This window comes from Bos taurus, chromosome 2 (genome assembly GCF_002263795.3).
Source record: "Bos taurus isolate L1 Dominette 01449 registration number 42190680 breed Hereford chromosome 2, ARS-UCD2.0, whole genome shotgun sequence".
In the NCBI taxonomy this organism is placed as follows: Eukaryota; Metazoa; Chordata; class Mammalia; order Artiodactyla; family Bovidae; genus Bos; species Bos taurus.
In genome coordinates, this window is record NC_037329.1 from 99,822,050 (window position 1) to 99,842,059 (window position 20,010).

At 39.4% G+C, this 20,010-nt stretch overlaps 1 protein-coding gene and 1 pseudogene across 6 annotated transcripts in view; both read right to left on the minus strand.

The window, feature by feature from the left end:
- ERBB4 (erb-b2 receptor tyrosine kinase 4) overlaps positions 1-20,010 on the minus strand; it is a 1,290,018-nt gene that overhangs the window by 604,206 nt on the left and 665,802 nt on the right. The window lies entirely within an intron of this gene.
- Positions 18,506-19,227, minus strand: LOC785214 (ubiquitin-like protein 4A; annotated as a pseudogene).

Sequence of the window (20,010 nt, forward strand, 5' to 3'; positions counted from 1 at the left end):
CCCTCTAGGTTGATACAGAGCCCCTGTTTGAGTTTCCTTAGCCATAGAGCAAATTCCTGTTGGCTATCAACTTTACATATGCTAATATAATTTTCATGTTACTCTCTCCATACATCTCACCCTCTCTTTCCCTCTCCCCATGTCCACAAGTCTATTCTCTATGTCTATTTCTCCATTGCTGCCCTGTACATAAATTCTTCAGGACCTTTTTTTTCTAGATTCCGTATACACGCGTTAGAATACGATATTTATCTTTCTCTTCTGAGTTACTTCACTCTGTATAATGGGTTCTAGGTTCACCCACCTCATTAGAACTGACTCAAAGGTGTTCCTTTATATGGCAGAGTAATATTCCGTTGTATATATGTACAACTTCTTTTCCCATTCATCTGTTGATGGACATCTAGGCTGCTTCCATGTTCTACCTATTGTAAACAGTGCTACAATAAACAATGGGATACATGTGTCTTTTCCAATTTTGGTTTCCTCAGGGTGTATGCCCAGGAGTGGGACTGCTGGGTCATATGGTGGTTTTATTCCTAGTTTTTTAAGGAATCTCCATACTGTGTTCCATAGTGGCTCTATCAATTTATATTCCCACCAACAGTGCAAGAGTGTTCCCTTTTCTTCACACCCTCTCCAGCATTGATTGATTGCAGACTTTTTGATGATGGCCATTCTGACTGGTGTGAGGTGATACCTCATTGTAGTTTTGATTTGCGATTTTCTAATCACAAAGCATCTTTTCATGTGTTTATTAGCCATCTGTATGTATTCTTCGGAGAAATGTCTGTTTAGGTCTTTTTCCCACTTTTTTATTGGGTTGTTTGCTTTTCTGTTATTGAGTTGTATGAGCTGCGTGTGCATTTTGGAAATTAATCATCTGTCCATTGTTTTATTTGCTATTATCTTCTCTCATTCTGAGGGTTGTCTTTTCACCTTGCTCCTATGTTGGGTGCACAGGTATTTACAATTGTTATGTCTTCCTCTTGGATTGATCCCTTGATCAGTATGTAGTGTCCTTCCTGATCTCTTGTAATCATCTTTATTTTAAGGTCTATTTTGTCTGATATGAAGATTGCTACTACAGCTTTCTGTTGCTTCTCATCTGCGTGGAATATATTTTTCCATCCTCTCACTTTCAGTCTATTTGCATCTTTAGGTCTTAAGTGAGTTTCCTGTAGACAGCATATATATGGGTCTTGTTTTTGTGTCCATTTAACCAGTCTGTGTCTTTTGCTTAGAGCATTTAATCTATTTACATTTAAAGTAATTATTGATATATATGTTCCTAGTGCCATTTTCTTAATTGTTTGGGGTTGATTTTGTTGATTGTTTTCTTCTCTTGTATTTCTTGACTACATAAGTCCCTTTAACATTTGTTGTAAAGCTGGTTTGGTGGTACTGAATTCTCTTAACTTTTGCTTGCCTGAAAAGCTTTTTATTTCTCCATCAATTTTGAATGAGATCCTTGCCAGGTACAGTAATCTTGGTTGTAGATTTTTCCTTTCAGTACTTTACATATATCCTGCCATTCCCTTCTGGCCTACAGGGTTTCTGCTGAAAGATCATCTCTTAAACATATGGGGTTTCCTTTGTATGTTACTTGCTGCTTTTCCCTTACTGCTTTTAATCTTTCTTTGTGTTTAGTTTTTGTTAGTTTGATTAGTATGTGTCTTGGTTTCTCCTTGGGTTTATCCTGTATGGGACTCTTTGTGCCTCTTGGATTTGATTGACTATTTCCTTTTCCATGTTGGGGAAATTGTCAACTATAATCTCTTCAAAAATTTTCTCATACCCTTTCTTTTACTCTTCTTCTGGGACGCCTTAAATTCAAATGTTGGTGTGTTTGATATTGTCCCTGAGGTCAATATCTGACACTATCCTCATTTCTTTTCACTCTTTTTACTTTATTATGCTCTTCAGAAATTATTTCCACCATTTTAACTTCCAGCTCACTGATTCGCTCTTCTACTTCAGATATTCTGCTATTGATTCCTTCCAGAGTGTTTTTACTCTCAGTAAATGTGGTGTTCGTCTCTGTATGCTTATTCTTTAATTCTTCTATTGTTAATTGATTCTTGCATTTTTTCCATTTTATTTTCAAGATTTTTGATCATCTTTACTATCATTACTCTGAATTCTTTTTCAGGTAGTTTGCCTATTTCCTCTTCATTTATTTGGACTTCTGTGTTTCTAATTTGTTCCTTCGTTTGTGTAGTATTTCTCTGCCTTTTCATTTTTTTTTTTTTTAACTTCCTGTGTTTGAGGTCTCTTTTCCCCAGGTTTCAAGGTTGAATTCTTTCTTCCTTTTGGTTTCTGCCCTCCTAAGTTTGACCCAGTGGTTTGTGTAAGCTTTCTACAGGGTGAGTTTTTTTGTTTGTTTGTTTTCCTCTGATGGCAAGGCTGAGTGAAGTGGTAATCCTGTCTGCTGATGATTGGTTTGTACTTTTGTTTGTTGTTTAGATGAGCCTGCACCGTGTGCTACTGGTGGTTGGGTGATGCAGGATCTTGTATTCAAGTGGTTTCCTTTGTGTGAGTTCTCACTATTTGATACTCCTTAGGGCTTCCCTGGTGGCTCAGAGGTTAAAGTGTCTGCCTGCCATGTGGGAGACCTAGGTTCGATCCCTGGGTTGGGAAGATCCCCTGGAGAAGGAAATGGCAACCCACTCCAGTATTCTTGCCTGGAGAATCTCATGGATGGAGGAGCCTGGTGGGCTACAGTCCACGGGGTCGCAAAGAGTCGGACACGACCTGAGTGACTTCACTTTCTTTCACTTTCAGGGTTAGTGGTCTGGTACTCTAGGGTCTTGAGTCAGTGCTCCCACTCCAAAGGCTCAGGGCTTGATCTCTGGTCAGGAACAAAGATTCCACTAGTGGTTTGTTATGGCATTAAGTGAGATTAAAACAAATACCAAAAAGGAGAAATCAAAGATGAATCCCAGACAAATGGCAGTTACAAAATCAGGCAGATAATACTTAAAGCAATGGAATATACACATATACATATACACCCATAAGCAAAGTCAAAATAGTCCAACAAAAAAATACAGTAGATTGACCTGGCAAACAAAGGAAATCAAAAATTATATTTACCAGTTAAGAACAAAACTAACTAAAATACAAACCAGAAAACAAAATTAAAGGAAAGTTCCAAGTGGAGAAAAAATCAATGAAAACAAAACTAAGAAATATTTTGAAAGGAAAGGAAGGAAAGAAAAGAAAGCAAGAATAGATATGAAAAATTAAATAGAGGTAGATGAAGATTTATATAAAGATTAACTGCAAGGGGGAAAGAACCATAGGAAAGGCAAACAAAGGAGTAAATGTAGAAAAAGTATAATAGGTTTAAAAAATTAATAATTAAAATTATAAAAAGAGAGGAAAAAAAGGAATAAAAAAGGAAAAAAAGAAAAAAAAAAGGAAAACTCCACAGAACTGCAGAAGTCCAGTGCAGAGGCAGAGGTTTATAACAACAATAAAATATGTGGCTGAATATACACATATACAAATACTGCTGCTAAGTCACCTCAGTCGGTTCCGACTCTGTGCGACCCCATAGACAGCAGCCCACCAGGCTCCCCCATCCCTGGGACTCTCCAGGCAAGAACACTGGAGTGGGTTGCCATGTCCTTTTCCAATGCATGAAAGTGAAAAGTGAAATTGAAGTCGCTCAGTTGTGTCCAACCCTCAGTGACCCCATGGACTACAGCCCATCAGGCTCCCCCGTCCATGGGATTTTTCAGGCAAGAGTACTGGAGTGGGGTGCCATTGCCTCCTCCGTATACAAATATACCCATAAGCAAAATCAAAACAGTCTAACAAAAATAAAGCACAATAGATTGACCCAGTGAACAAAGGAAATAAAAAATTATATCTACTAGCTAAGAACAAAACTAACTAAAGCACAAACTGGAAAATAAAACTAAAGCAAGGTGCCATTTTGAGAATAAAGTAATGAATACAAAACTAACAAATACGTTGAGAGGAAAGGAAAGAAAGAGAAGAAAGAATAGGTATGCAAACTGTGGTGTTGGAGAAGACTCTTGAGAGTCCCTTGGACTGCAAGGATATCCCACCAGTCCATTCTGAAGGAGATCAGCCCTGGGATTTCTTTGGAAGGAATGATGCTAGAGCTGAAACTCCAGTATTTTGGCCACCTCATGAGAAGAGTTGACTCATTGGAAAAGACTCTGATGCTGGGAGGGATTGGGGGCAAGAAGAGACGGGGACAACAGAGGATGAGATGGCTGGATGGCATCACTGACTCGATGGACGTGAGTCTGAGTGAACTCCGGGAGTTGGTGATGGACAGGGAGGCCTGGCGTGCTGCGATTCATGGGGTCGCAAAGAGTCGGACATGACTGAGTGACTGATCTGATCTGATCTGAAAGAAAATTTATATACACTAAAGATTAACTGCAAAGGGAAAAGAACAGTAGGAAAAGCAAACAAAGGAATATGTGTAGAGAAAATAATAGGTTTAAAAAAATTAAAATGAAAATTAGAAAAAGAGAAAAGAAAAAAAAGGAAAATTCCACAGAATTACAAAAGTCCAACATAGAGGCAGAGGTTTATAACAACAATAAAAATGTGACTGAAAGAAAAAAAATCTCAAAAGATTAATTAGAATTCATAGTGCTAATAAGGTTGACAGCTACAACAGAGTGCACCAAAAAGGAAAAGATAAAATCCCAAAAAATCTACATAACAAGTCAAAACATAAGAATAATCAATGTTTTTCTTGAGTCACTGCTGTCAGAGTCCTTTCCCTCTCTGGGAGTCATAGTCCACCTCACCTCCCTAGGAAGCTCTCAACACTGTGCTAATCTCTGGACCTGTTGTGGGGGCAGCTCAGATTCTAATCTGGTCCTACTCCTGTGTGTTCTTGCCTCCAATGTCCACAGCTATCAGAACTATGTGTTTTCTTCTGTGGGAGCTCTCAATGACCTTTTATATATTCCATAGACAGAGTATGCCTAGTTGATCGTGTGGATTTAATCTGCAGCTTGTACAGCTGGTGGGAAGCTTTTGGGTCTTCTTCCTTAGCCACACTGCCCCTGAGTTTCAATTGTGGTTTTATTTCCACCTCTGCATGTGGGTCATCCACTGGGGTTTGCTCCTGTGGCTGCCTTGGAGGACTTGGGTTTGCCCCTGTGAAGGCCAGATGGGGAGATGGTACAGCTGCTTGGGTCACAGAGGTTATGGCAGCACCAGGTACTCAGGGGAATTGGAGGCTAGGGCAGCAGGAAATATAGTGCTCTAGAAGGGTCTGGCAACCAGTATTGGCCAATACACTACAGTACTCTTGCTTGCAGAACAGCACCCCCCGCCCCCGCTCTGCTCCCTGACAGAGAAGCCTGGGAGGCCACAATCTACGAGGTCGCAAAGAGACGGACATGACCGAAGTGACCCTGTGTGCATAGACGCAACATTTTTTTTGCTGGTGGCAGCTCTGCCCCAGTGAGAATGAGCATTAAGGTGGCACAGCTGCTTGGCTTGCAGGGACCCTGGCGGCACAAAGTGTGCAGGGACACGGACTGCCTCTGCCACAGAAGTTATGGCCGTATCAGAGTCTTTTTCCAAGTCTCTTGTAGTAGGTGATCAGAAGGCCTCCTTGGCCAGTCTTTCTCCTTAGCTCTACCCATTCAGGCCCTTAGAGGGCTCCCTTGCCTGGGGTCCTTCTCTGTTGTTTGGTGCATCAGGCACATAGGGGGCATCCCTGGCTGGGGTCCTACTCTGTAGATAGATGCATCAGTCACTTAAAGGAACACACTGGGTGGGGTCCTACTCTGTGGTTCAGTGTATCAGGCATTTGATGGGGCAGCCTCGCTATTATTCAGCTGCCAATGCTGGTGTATGGGGACAGAGAGGCTACGGTGATGGCTCCAACCCCTACGTGTGACTCAGCACTATCTCCTTGCTTCCATGGCTGCCTGGCTTTCCTCCACAGGCATTCCCATCACAATCTCCTCCCTCACATCCCCTGGATCCGTCTCTCTGTGGTCAACAGCAGCCCTTGCCCTGGGATTGCTCTATAATCCCCAAATTCCAGCTCCCAGTCACTGCACCTTCCAGGGGACCTGCATCCCTGCTCTGGTTATGTATGGCTGCAGCAAGGACTATCTGATTCTCGTTCCATTTAGGCTGCCACAGACAAGCTGTTTCACTCCCAGCCTTAAATGTTTCTCCTCTGATTCAGACTATTGTCCCAATGTGGGGATCAGATCTCTGCTTCAGTTTCCCCACCCGCTGAGGGCAGGTCCAGTCCTACTAACACACCTGTTTTCCCCTCTAGTTCCTTCATCCTATCGAGTTTTGCGTGATTCTGTATACTCTTTTCTGCTGGTTAGGTCCTCCTGTCTGCTCTCAGTTGGTGTTCTGCCTACACTTCTGTGTCTGAAGGTGTATCCTAATGTATTCATGGAGAGAGATGTACTCCACGGCCACTAACTCCTCTGCCATCTTGTTCTCACTCACACTGGTTTTAAAAAAGTAATTTTCTTGTCCTTTTTCCTTCAAACTGAATATTCTTTCATTTTTTTCCCCATCTCACAAAGTTGTGATTTCAAACTCCTTTAGGCATCATTGGTTTTTCAGATGTACAGAACAAGCTTCAATGAAAACACCCTGAATTTTTTACCATGAATGGTTTGGGGGCATGGTTCATGAAAATAGCTTTTCTAGTGCTTGACAGTGGAGCAAATGGAGCATCATTTCAAGAATCACTTTGCTGGTTCTTCAAAATTTTACAAAAAGAAATATCAAGAGCATAAACTTTAATGCAGATTTTAGTCAGGGCCAAAAAGCCATGAGTACGATGAGGGCATTTTTCTTTATGAATTTAGAGTGGCATATGAAATACACAGAATAAAGACTGTCTCAGAATACTTCACCCCACCAGTTTCTTGTTTTAATTAAACTGTTCTTTAATCAAAATGTTGCAGATATATTTCTATCCATACTGTTGTCAACTATCCATGTGTGTTGACTATTTTCAAATTATAAACTGAAAATAACTACTGGATTGGACAAAGTAATGAAGTCACAGGGGATTTCTAGTTTTTCAGATCACAATATCAATGATAAATAAATAAAACCAGTAAATTCTTAAGTTATGCTTTTATTCTTTTTGTCTTCAAGATTTTTTTTTTTTAATTTTGAAGGGGCAAGGGATTACACTTAACTATCATATAAGTAGTTGCCCAATGACTCAGTCACTATTTTCTTTTTATTTTCCACTTCTCATAGAAATGCCATTTCTACCCAGTGGGGGAAATTGAAAACCAAATTGAAACCAAATCAGGAAACCATAAATAACATGAAAAAGACAACCTGCTGACTGAGAGAAAATATTTGCAAATGATATGGACTAATACTTAATTTCAAAAACATCCAAACTCAATCAAAAAATGGGCAGAAGACCTACATAGACATATCTTCAAAGAAGACATATAGATGGCCAACAAATACATGAAAAGATGCTCAATATCACTAATTGCCTGAGAAATGCAAATCAAAACTATAATGAGGTATCACACACCCTCAAGAAGAAAATAGTAACCCACTCCAGTATTCTTGCCTGGGAAATACCATGGACAGAGGAGCCTGGCGAGCTGCAGCCCAACAGGTCACAAAAGAGTTAGACACAATATACTGGCCAAATGATAACATGTAAAATAGATAAACAATAAGGGTTACTCTACAGCACAGTGAACTACCTATAATAATTTATAATGGGAATCATCTTAAAAAGTATGTGGCTGGGTCACTTTGCTATACACCTTTAACATAATACTGTAAAGCAACTACACTTCAATGACGATTTAAAAAAATAAAAAGGAAACAAATAATTGAAGTCAAATTCAAATTTGTAATATACCTTTTCTGACAAACAAAAGTTTGACGGTTTTTCTTTTTTTTTTCTTTTAAGTCACTGTAGAACAGACAAAACCAGTGGAGAAGCAATGTTGAAACAGATGCAGGACACAAACTTCCTTTTCTTTTTCCAACCCTGCCTGACAAAATCCTTGAATCAAGACAGAGGTGCAGAGAAGCTTCGCACTGTCTACCTATATTGCAGATAAGAAGTAAAATAAATATCAAGCATTTCAAAAGTTTGTTAAAGCGTGACTCTTTATCAAGAGAGTGACAGAAACTAAGACAACTGCTAACGATCCTGTTCAGTTCAGTTCGGTTCAGTCGCTCAGTCGTGTCCGACTCTTTGCAACCCCATGAATTGCAGCACGCCAGGCCTCCCTGTCCATCTCCAACTCCCGGAGTTCACTCAGACTCACGTCCATCGAGTCAGTGATGTCATCCAGCCATCTCATCCTCTGTCGTCCCCTTCTCCTCCTGCCCCCAATCCCTCCCAGCATCAGAGTCTTTTCCAATGAGTCAACTCTTCCCATGAGGTGGCCAAAGTACTGGAGATTCAGCTCTAGCTCATTCCTTCCAAAGAAATCCCAGGGCTGATCTTCAGAATGGACTGGTTGGATCTCCTTGCAGTCCAAGGGACTCTCAAGAGTCTTCTCCAACACCACAGTTCAAAAGCATCAATTCTCTGGTGCTCAGCCTTCTTCACAGTCCAACTCTCACATCCATACATGACCACTGGAAAAACCATAGCCTTGACTAGACGGACCTTTGTTGGCAAAGTAATGTCTCTGCTTTTGAATATGCTATCTAGGTTGGTCATAACTCCAAGGAGTAAGCATCTTTTAATTTCATGGCTGCGATCACCAGCTGCAGTGATTTTGGAGCCCCAAAAAATAAAGTCTGACACTGTTTCCACTGTTTCCCATTCTATTTCCCATGGGACTGGATGCCATGATCTTTGTTTTCTGAATATGAGCTTTAAGCCAACTTTTTCACTCTCCTCTTTCACTTTCATCAAGAGCCTTTTTAGTTCCTCTTCACTTTCTGCCATAAGGGTGGTGTCATCTGCATATCTGAGGTTATTGATATTTCTCTTAGCAATCTTGATTCCAGCTTGTGTTTCTTCCAGTCCAGCATTTCTCATGATGTACTCTGCATATAAGTTAAATAAGCAGGGTGACAATATACAGCCTTGACGTACTCCTTTTCCTATTTGGAACCAGTCTGTTGTTCCATGTCCAGTTCTAACTGTTGCTTCCTGACCTGCATACAGATTTCTCAAGAGGCAGGTCAGGTGGTCTGGTATTCCCATCTCTTTCAGAATTTCCCACAGTTTATTGTGATCCACACAGTCAAAGGCTTTGGTAATGATACTACTGCTGCTAAGTCACTTTAGTCGTGTCCGACTCTGTGTGACCCCATAGATGACAGCCCACCAGGCTTCCCCGTCCCTGGGATTCTCCAGGCAAGAACACTGGAGTGGGTTGCCATTTCCTTCTCCAATGCGTGAAAGTGAAAAGTGAAAGTGAAATCGCTCAGTCGTGTCCAACTTGTAGCGACCCCATGGACTGCAGGCCACCAGGCTCCTCCGTCCATGGGATTTTCCAGGCAAGAGTACTGGAGTGGGGTGCCATTGCCTTATCCAAAATATTATATACTATTTTCTTCTAAATATGTATTAGGTCTTTCTCAATAACACTTATGCTTCCCTGTGTTCATTCAGTGAAGAGTTATGGAAGCCCCCTCTGTGTGGTTGATCACTGAGATCTGAATTGAATAGTCGGCCAATTCTTACCTTGTCGCCCAGAGTGGCTGTAAGAAATGCTCTTATGGAGCAATGTTTACCTAGACTACTGTCTAGATGAGTTCCAAACAACACTTGCACTTTCATTGTCAGTGGCTATGATCAGACAAATCTCTTATAGTTGTAACACCAATGTTCAAGACAGCTCATTGAAAAAAATTCCATGAAAATGAAGAATGGAGGAAGGAAAAGAAGCAGGAGAAGGGGATTAGGGTGGAATAATTAAAGAAAAAAACATGGTGAAATAGCCATAAGTCAGGAACTCTTGGTTGTGGTGCAAATCATGCCATTTAGATACTGGGTAAATTACCTAAACTTTCTACTTTAATCTCTAATTTGAAGGAAGTCCACTAGAGAGCCGCCAAGATTCCTTCCAGCATTAACTCTAAGAATATTTTCTCATAATATAAAATGACTTTGATGATTTAATGCTTATTCATCTAAATATTTTTATCATGAATAATATAAATATTCAATTACTTTGTTGAAATGTATACATTCATGGGACCTCCATAAGTAGTATAATCAATTATTTTGAATCCTCACATATTCTTTAAAATGCTCATAAAACTCAAATCAAGAAATATAATAACCCCTACTCTTAAATGGACTTCCCTGGTAGCTGCCAATGCAAGAGACATGTGGGTTCAATCCCTGGGTCAGGAAGATCCTCTTGGAGAAGGAAATGGCAACATATTCCAGTATTCTTGCCAGGGAAATCCCATGGACAGAGTGGGGCAGGCTGTAGTCCATAGGGTCATAAGAACTGGACATGATTTATCGACTAAACCACCACCACCACTCTAAAATAACTGACAGTAGGGCAAAATTGTGACACCATTTAAACCTCTTCCCATTGTTCCCATCAACCCTGAAAGCACTGATTCCAAATTGCCATATTTAGTTGTAGAGAATACAATACTAAGTAATCTGTGTAAAAAGGTTGAAACAGAGACCCAGCTACACTTTGAATACTCACTGCCCCATGGTCTGAATTTGTAGTTGTACTTTGCTTTTTATGCAGAAAAACCACATTTGAGAAAGTCATGCAATGGAAGAGTTGGTACCAATTCTATCACAAAGACAACTTATAAACTACCCACTGCACTCAGTTTGTCAAGTACATATTATTTGCTTCAAATTCCATTTTTTGAACGATAAACTAATTTGCAAGTAAACCAGACATTCTTCAATTATTTATCCGTATTAGGATGCCTTACTGAAATGTGCCTCATGTACCTCCATTTCACTTACTTCTTGTACACAATTTTTCAACATGTCATTAGTAATAGAACTCATAGGAAGAATTATCTTGTAAATGCCAATGCATTTATTATCCATGATCAAGTTATTCTCCAAAACAGTTTATGATTTATGCATTCTAAAATACTTTACTTCTACCAAAACATTCTCTCAAAAAGGAAGATGCATTAAGAAAAGAAGTGTCCTTCCAACTGCATAATTATTCTTTACTAATACTGTTGCACGTAAATTTTACTCTGAAAATCTTTTCTGTGTCTGCCTATGGATGTTTAATAATATTTTATTTAACATTCATCAAGCATAAGTAAATGTTCTTGATGATATAAGCTATTATACTTCACTTCATTTTTACTATTTTGCATTCACTTGTACAAAGCAGTCAGACAGGTTATGTTTCCATTTTTGTTGAAATTGAAGATAACACATGGGAGGTTTATATATTAACATAATATATCATTTGCATCAGCTATTCCATTGGAGTTTTACAACCAAAAGCTGAATTAATTAAAATAGATAAATCTCTAATAAAGTATAACTCTACACTAGAATTTCCTCACTTATTCCCTTGAGAATGAGCAAAGATACCTGAGGCCAAATTTACTTAATTGTTCAACCATAAAGGCGTGTGTTTAATCACAGACTTCGTCAAAATAATTCCCGAGAGTTTTAATTAATTAGCTTCATTTCTCATTCATTCATAGACTTGAAAATATTTTACATCCATTATCTTAGGTAAAAAGCCATCATTTATTTATTTATTATGTATTTAGTTGTTTGTTTTTAAGCTGCAGGATGTCATAGAAACAGATTACCACAGGGATGAAAGGTGACTCCAGATCTACAGCAGTTATCCAGAGCTGAGTGATTCATTCACAGCTTCACTGTAGAAATTTTATCAGAAAGAATTAAGTTAAATCTGCTTCAATGATATCCATGATTATACCCTGCATTTGCTCTTTTCTGAATTATAAAATTATGCCTATTTGGTATCCATCTGGTAGATTATATCAAATATCATTTACATATTAAAACCAAATTGTAAAAAAAAAAAAAAAGGAATCCAAAATAAAAACAGTTTGTAGCCAACAATTAACTCTCTCAAAATCAACTGTTATGTATCTGTGACTTGTATATCTCAAAAAAGAAAACAGACTGGCATAGGAAACACACACACACACACACCAATTTATTCCTGTGTGATTTTGGGCAAGTTATGCAATCTCATTGTGAGACAAAGATTTTTAAACATCCTATACACTCTAGGGTGACTAAAGTTTAAATTAATGCCATTAGAAACTTTAATGATGTCTTTATGTAAAGTTAATCTAGGGTAACATTATGATTCTGAGGGTATAATGGGAAAAAAGAGAAATTCAGGAAAGAGTATAGTGGTCTCTTTGAAAACCAGGTATTTACCAAGGACTGATTCCAGGACTCCCAGCACTTAACAAAATCCACAGATGTGACTCATGTTCTTATAAAAATGACACAGTAGAATGGGAGGATGTGGAAGGTTCTCAAATGTATGTTCTTCTACAGCATTCAGCTGAGGTAGAAATGACGGAAGCACACACCCTCCCCACAGGTTAGTGGTAACTGCTACTAGCCACCCTGCCAACAGGGAAACAACGTTTCTGAGATGGATAGAGAAATTGAGCCTTTATAACATTATCTGTGTCCCCAGGATGAGCAAATAGGCCTTTTTTCCCCTTAAGTTTCCAGTCATGAGAACAAAGTAAGTCTCTATTTTTCTCCTGTAAAAGAAAATGATAAAATAACAGAAAGATGAATGTGAAGAAATCCTGTACATACAGGTATTAGGCAAGCCAGTTGCTAAAACAAATTTATTGTTTGTTTATTTGGTAACTTATTCTTTGGACCCTATTCTTTGGCCTAACTTCTCAGAATGTCTTCTTTACCTCTTGGAACTTTATCTCCTATGCTTCACTTTATTAAGGTGTTGCCTTTAAAAAAGTAACTTAGAAAGAGCATCCTGTTAGAGGTTGACAGGAGCAAAGACAAAAGTGTATTCATATTTAAGTAATTCAAGCTATTCCAAACAGTTTATCTATCCTTCATGTTCACAATATGTGCTGTGCTATGCTTAGTCGCTCAGTTATGTCCAACTCTTTGCGACCCCATGGACTATAGCTCAACAGTCCACGGGGATTCTCCAGGCAAGACTACTGGAGTGGGTTGCCATGCCCTCCTCCAGGGGATCTTCCCAAACCAGGGATGTAAAACCCAGGTCTCTGCATTGCAGGCAGATTCCTTACCTACTGAGCCACCAGGGAAGCCCGAGAATACTGGAGTGGGTAGCGTTTATCTTCTCCAGGGGATCTTCCCAACCTGGAAATCAAACCAGAGTGTCCTGCATTGCAGGTGGATTCTTTGCCAGCTGAGCTATCAGGGAAAGCATTCATAAAAACAATTATAAATGCACATAGCTGTCTTCCAGGTTGTGTAACCATTATTTTCATACATTTTACTCAATAGCTCTAAATTACTAAATTTACTAGGTATTTTGGACAACAGGATTTCATTTTCATGGCTCCTGGGCACTGGAATACTTAAGTTTCCTTCACTATGATACAGATTTTGGTTTCACTTCCAGGGCATTTCCCAGCCTTCCTTGCAGAAGGGTGATGTTTGGCAACTGAATGGATGAATGAAAGTGATCTGTGCCACTTTTGCTCTTGGAATCCTTGTGCAGTCCCTGGGCATAGACAGACACAGAAGACTCCAAGGTCCTTAAGGAAAGTGGAGCTAGAAAGTGGAAGGAAATTGAATCTTTAAAGAAGCATCTTCTAATCAGAAATAAGTGCTTTAGACTTGACTTGGGCTTCCCTATTGGCTCAGTCGGTAAAGAATTCGCCTGCAATGACAGAGCCACAGAAGACATGGTTGAATCCCAGGGTTGGGAGATCCCTTGGGGAGGAAATAGCAACCCACTCCAGTATTCTTGCCTGAAAAACCACAGGTACAGAGGAGCCTTGTGGGTTACAATCCATGGGCACACAAAGAGTCAGACATAACTAAGTGACTAAGCATGCGAGCATGTGCTAAATCACTGAGATTTCAATGTTGACCTGCTACCGCACTTCTTATTGTTTGTCCCAAGTAATGTGTATCTCAACCAACTACACCTTTAGTGGCCTCAGGACACTTAAACTGCCTGAACTGCTGAACATCAAGGTGTTTTATAACTTCATGAGAGTCATTTCATCATTTTGTGCAAACCTGGATTAAACTGAATGAGTTTTACAGCATTTTCCTTATCAATTTAGCCTTTGAATAGTATTTTTTCTCTACTTAAACTTCTAACATCAGAAAATCATCTAACATAACTCCTAGAATTTTACTGTATATAGAAAAAAGAAAAATAGAGAAACAAAGTTGTAAGACCAGGTTTGATTTCTAGGTCTTGGTAAACATGAGTGGTTCAGAATTTTAAGGTTTTGCATAACAATAACAATGTAAATATTCATACCAACAATTCCCTATTTCCTAGCCAGCACCACAGAGGCACAATAGAACAAAACGAACAAACAAGCAAACATGCAAACAACCTCTCTCTGTAGTATATGAGTATCTCCAAGGCACAAAGCCAGAAGTTACGTCTATAAATAGTGGGATTTTTGAAATTATTAGATATGCATTCAAGATAGGCTTTAGAAAATGGAAATGGAGATATAAGATGATTATCTGAAAAAAAATGGTAAGAATTTATCAAATTTGCTCTGACTAAAATAAATTGCCTCTAAACAATCTGTATATCAAGTGTATGTAGTTTCATCTATTTGTACCCACATTGTTACTGGATGTGTAATGTAAGTTCAAAAGATTTTATAACTGCACTAAACAAAGCATGATTTTTCAGTTTTCTTTCCTGGACTAGTCTATACTTTAGTTCTCCTACTTTTGACAAAATTATGCATTTGGCAATTCTTAAAGTTATTTAAGATTATGTTAACTTTAAAGGACATTACTTATTTTAAAACATATTTTTACATCTTCTTTCTTTTAGGTCACTTTATCAGGTTTAGGTAGCCAAGAGGGGAAAAGTAAAAGTTAATTATCTGATAAAAGTCCAGTTTCCCTTCTAAAATTCACATTATATTATTATATTCAAGGAAATGTACAACTATTTATTTACTTTTAAATTGATGTCTCCCCTCACAAGAACAAATGCTCCATTAAAGAAGAGACTTTATTTACCTCTTCACCCCCAATCCTTAATACCTACAAATATGTCTGTCTCAGTAATATTTATTAACTGGAATATCAAATGATTTAGACATTTTTGTGCACTGCACATTCACCATGTAATAACAGGTCCTCCAGTTTCTTTCCCAATCACAACTCTCAAATCAGTTCTGTATTAGTATCCTTTAATATGTTTTGGTAGTATTTTCAAATAGGAAAAACTGCAAACCCCACAGTATGCTGGCAGTGAAGATTCTGCAACTTGACAATGTCAAATTTATTTAGAAGATTCCTGGACATTAAGCAATACAGTGATTGTTTTAAAATTTAAATGAAGTCTTATAGGTCATTAGACCTCTTATAAGTCTGGACAAGTACTTTATCCCTAGAATAAAGAGTTGAAACTTGCTCTTAGGGGAAAATTAATGCATCATTTACTTGTATGCTAATCAAAAGAATTAGTGGAATATATTAAGTGTTAAGATATAAATTCGTACAATAGAACTGTCTGTCAAATTTAGAGTTAATATTCTAGAAAATTATTAAGAACTATTGAGAGGTTCTCCAAAGCCTGACTTCCAGTGCATCAATAGAAATAGTGGAGTTGACTGAAGTGATGATAAATGTAAGTAGTTGAAATTTTTCTGTACTTCATGCTCTGAATAATCCTTTTCTTCTCAAAGCATGTCGATTAATAGCACCACTTCCATTAATACATGGATTTACTTAAAGACCCAGGGAAGATACTAACTTGTATTTTAGAGGCTTTTTGTTTGTTTGCATATATGTTCTAAATAATGTAATTATACAAGAAACTGTTTCTTAGGTGGGAAAATAAAGTACTGCCATCACAAATCTTTCTACTTAACCAATTCATTTACACAAATAACAAATCATTTAAATTAAAATATTTGGCAAAACTAATACAATATTGTAAAGTTTAAAAAAAAAAAACAGCATTTAAACTGAAAATTCTTTGTGTTCCAAGCAGAAATTATTGTTCTCTTTCTGAATTTTATTGACAGAGATAGAGTAGGGTAACAGCATTCCATAAAGAAGAAACACTATATTCCACATTTTCTTTCTAATTCAAAAAGAAGATGCTAGTTTAAACATCTGCATTTTGAGTATCCATACTAACAAAATGAAATGTCTTTTCTGTAATAAATATCAAACAATTCATTCAGAGGTATGGGTAAATAGAATTTATGCTGTCAAAAAATGTACTCTTGCAATTACTTATTTCATTGACATGACTATATCTCAGTATGAGTTTTCAATATCCAGAATATCTAGCTACTTCAATACACTTTTTCCTTTTCAATTGTTTTTTCAAATTAACTTTGTCTACACTCAACAAAAGAACACTATGCAAAGTTTTTGAAAGTATATATGCTGTTACACTGTTTGATTTAATAGTTTGATCACTCTCCTGTAGTGGTGAATGTGGTGAACAAGAATTCCAATTCTTGTCCTTTGGAGATATGTAGAAGTGTGTGTGTGTGTGTGTGCGCGCACGTGTGTGTGTGTATACATATATATGTGTGTGTATACATATGTGTATATATACATATGTTTTATATATATATCAGTTCAGTTTAGTCACTCAGTTATGTCCAACTTTTTGCGACCCCATGAATCACAGCACACCAGGCCTCCCTGTCCATCACCAACTCCCAGAGTTCACCCAGACTCACATCCATCGAGTCAGTGATGCCTTCCAGCCATCTCATCCTCTGTCGTCCCCTTCTCCTCCTGCCCCCGATCCCTCCCAGCATCAGAGTCTTTTCCAATGAGTCAACTCTTCCCATGAGGTGGCCAAAGTACTGGACTTTCAGCTTTAGCATCATTCCTTCCAAAGAAATCCCAGGGCTGATCTCCTTCAGAATGGACTGGTTGGATCTCCTTGCAGTCCAAGGGACTCTCAAGAGTCTTCTCCAACACCACAGTTTAAAAGCATCAATTCTCTGGCACTCAGCCTTCTTCACAGTCCAACTCTCACATCCATACATGACCACAGGAAAAACCAAAGCCTTGACTAGACGAACCTTTGTTGGCAAAGTAATGTCTCTGCTTTAGAATATGCTATCTAGGTTGGTCATAACTTTCCTTCCAAGGAGTAAGCATCTTTTAATTTCATGGCTGCAGTCACCATCTGCAGTGATTTTGGAGCCCAGAAAAATAAAGTCTGACGCTGTTTCCACTGTTTCCCCATCTATTTCCCATGAAATGATGGGACCGGATGCCATGATCTTCATTTTCTGAATATATATATATATTTTTTTTTTGAATATATATATATATATATATATAGTATGTATATGTGTGTTTAGCTACTCAGTTGTGGCTGATTCTTTGTGACCCCATGGACTGTCCATGGAATTTTCTGGGCAAGAATACTGGAGAGGGTAGCATTCCCTTCTCCATGGAATCTTCCTGACCCAGGGATTGAACACAGATATCATGCATTGCAGACAGATTCTTTCTGTCTGAGCCAGCAAGGAGGCCCATGAAATATACATATTTTCTATACTTGTAACATATATATGTGCTTAGAAACATAGATATGAGTATAAAGATGAATTATGTTTCAGGTTCTCTTAAACAAAGATGTATAGAGTTCACAGTAGCATAAATATAAATAATAGTTTTAATAGCTCATAATACTTCTGAAACTTGATTTCTACTGTAGAGATAACAATATTTTAGTAATAAGCCACTCCATTTCTAATTCAAAGTACCTAAAGTACTTATGGTATAAAATCTTAGCCTACCTGGAAGCTAAAAATAAGAAAGCATATGTGACCGTTACTCTCAAGCATACTTACTTTCTTGTAAATGAGATAAAATATGCATAGTAATAGATACAGTAAATGCAATGTGGCCAGGTTTGTAGAAATCTGAACAGATTTTTTTTTTCCAGTTAAATTGGACTGAGAGTGGTATGAATGAAGGCTGTGAAGAAATGCGATAGTAAACTAGCTAAAAAAAAACAAACAAACATGATAATCTTTAGTTTTTACATCATAAATTGTATCTTCTCTAATTTAGAATTTGTCTCATCTTGATAGTATTTAGATGAATGATCCCTTTTTTTAAGGAGCTAATTCATTCTTTTATTAGCAACTGTTTACTTGAATAGGACTATCTCTTCCAAAGGGCTTCCCTCATAACTTAGTCAGTAAAGAATCTGCCTGCAGTGCAGGAGACCCAAGTTCTAGCCCTGGGTCAGGAAGATCCCCTGGAGAGAATGGCTACCCACTCCAGTATTCTTGCCTGGAAAATCCCATGGACAGAGGAGCCTGGTGTGCTGCAGTCCATGGAGTCTCAAATAGTCTGGCATGACTGAGTGTATCTCTTCCAATACATTTTATTTTATTTATTTATTTATTTTTTTTTTTTGAGCATCCAAAAGGGACAACGTTTATTTGTTGGGGCAGCTGAGGAGGAAGCTATGCTAGAGGACGGGAAGGTGCTCCATGCTGGCTGTGACCGAGGGGTTTGGTGGAAGCTGCAGGCAGCCATCTTTTGATCCTGAGGTAGAGGCCTGGGATGAAGCAGACCTTCATGGAGAACCCCTTCTCCATAGCTTCAGTCGCTTCGGGGTGCAGGAAGCGGCCAGCCAAGCGTTCAATGTCATCCAGCGTCAGGCGGCTCAGGGACCGCTCATAATCCCTCTGGAGTTGATCCAGGACTCTGCTGGCATCGGCGGCGCTGAAGTGCTGGGCCAGAACTCTGGAAATGAGCGTCCAGGCGGCGGGCTGTGGGGCCGGGGCCTCGGCCGTTTTCCGCGCGGTGCTTTCTTCCAGCAACACCTTCTCCAGAGGTTTGACCACTAGGTTGAGCTTGGAATTCGGCCCGATGCTGTAATCGGAGAGTCTTTTCCCATCTGCCAGGGCCTTGCCCTTGAACAGCAGCCGCTGCTGGCGGACCGGGATGTTCAGCTTCTCGGAGACCAGATGTTTCAGCGTGGACACCAGCTCGTCCTCCGACACCTGAAGGCTGCACTCGCGGCCCTGGAGTGCCTTCACCGTCAGTTGCATGGCGGCCGCCGAGGCGTCCACTCGGGCCGGCGCGCGCCTCAACGGCCCGCCGCCGCGCGGCGCCGCCCCGGGCGCGCGCCCCAATACATTTTAAATTCATATTTCCCCATGTACTAGTAGACTTATTTTGTGCTAGTAGACTTTCTTGGCTTCCCTCATAGCTCAGTTGGTAAAGAATCTGCATGCAAGGCAGGAGACCCCGGTTTGATTCCTGGGTCAGGAAGATTGGCTGGAGAAGGGATGGGCTGCTGACTACAGTACACTTGGGCTTTCCTTGTGGCTCAGCTGGTAAAGAATCTGCCTGCAATGTGGGAGACATGTATTCAATCCCTGGGTTGGGAGGATCCCCTGGAGAAGGGAAAGGCTACCCACTCCAGTATTCTGGCCTGGAGAATTCCATGGACTGTATGGACTGTATAGTCCATGGGGTTGCAAAGAGTTGGACATGACTGAGTGACTTTAAAAAAAAAAGTAGACTTTTTAAACTTGGAAAGGCTATATACATTCCTCTAAGATGGATATATCAGCAGTGAAAACCTGAGTCACTGAAACAGTCTGAGAAAACAGCAGCAAATATTCAACTACCTACTGCTGCTGCTGCTAAGTCACTTCAGTCATGTCAGACTCTGTGAAACCCCATAGACGGAAGCCCACCAGGCTCCCCTGTCCCTGGCATTCTCCAGGCAAGAACACTGGAGTGGGTTGCCATTTCCTTCTCCAATGCATGAAAGTGAAAAGAGAAAGTGAAGTCGCTCAGTCGTGTCCGACTCTAGCTACCCCATGGACTGCAGCCTACCAGGCTCCTACGTCCATAGG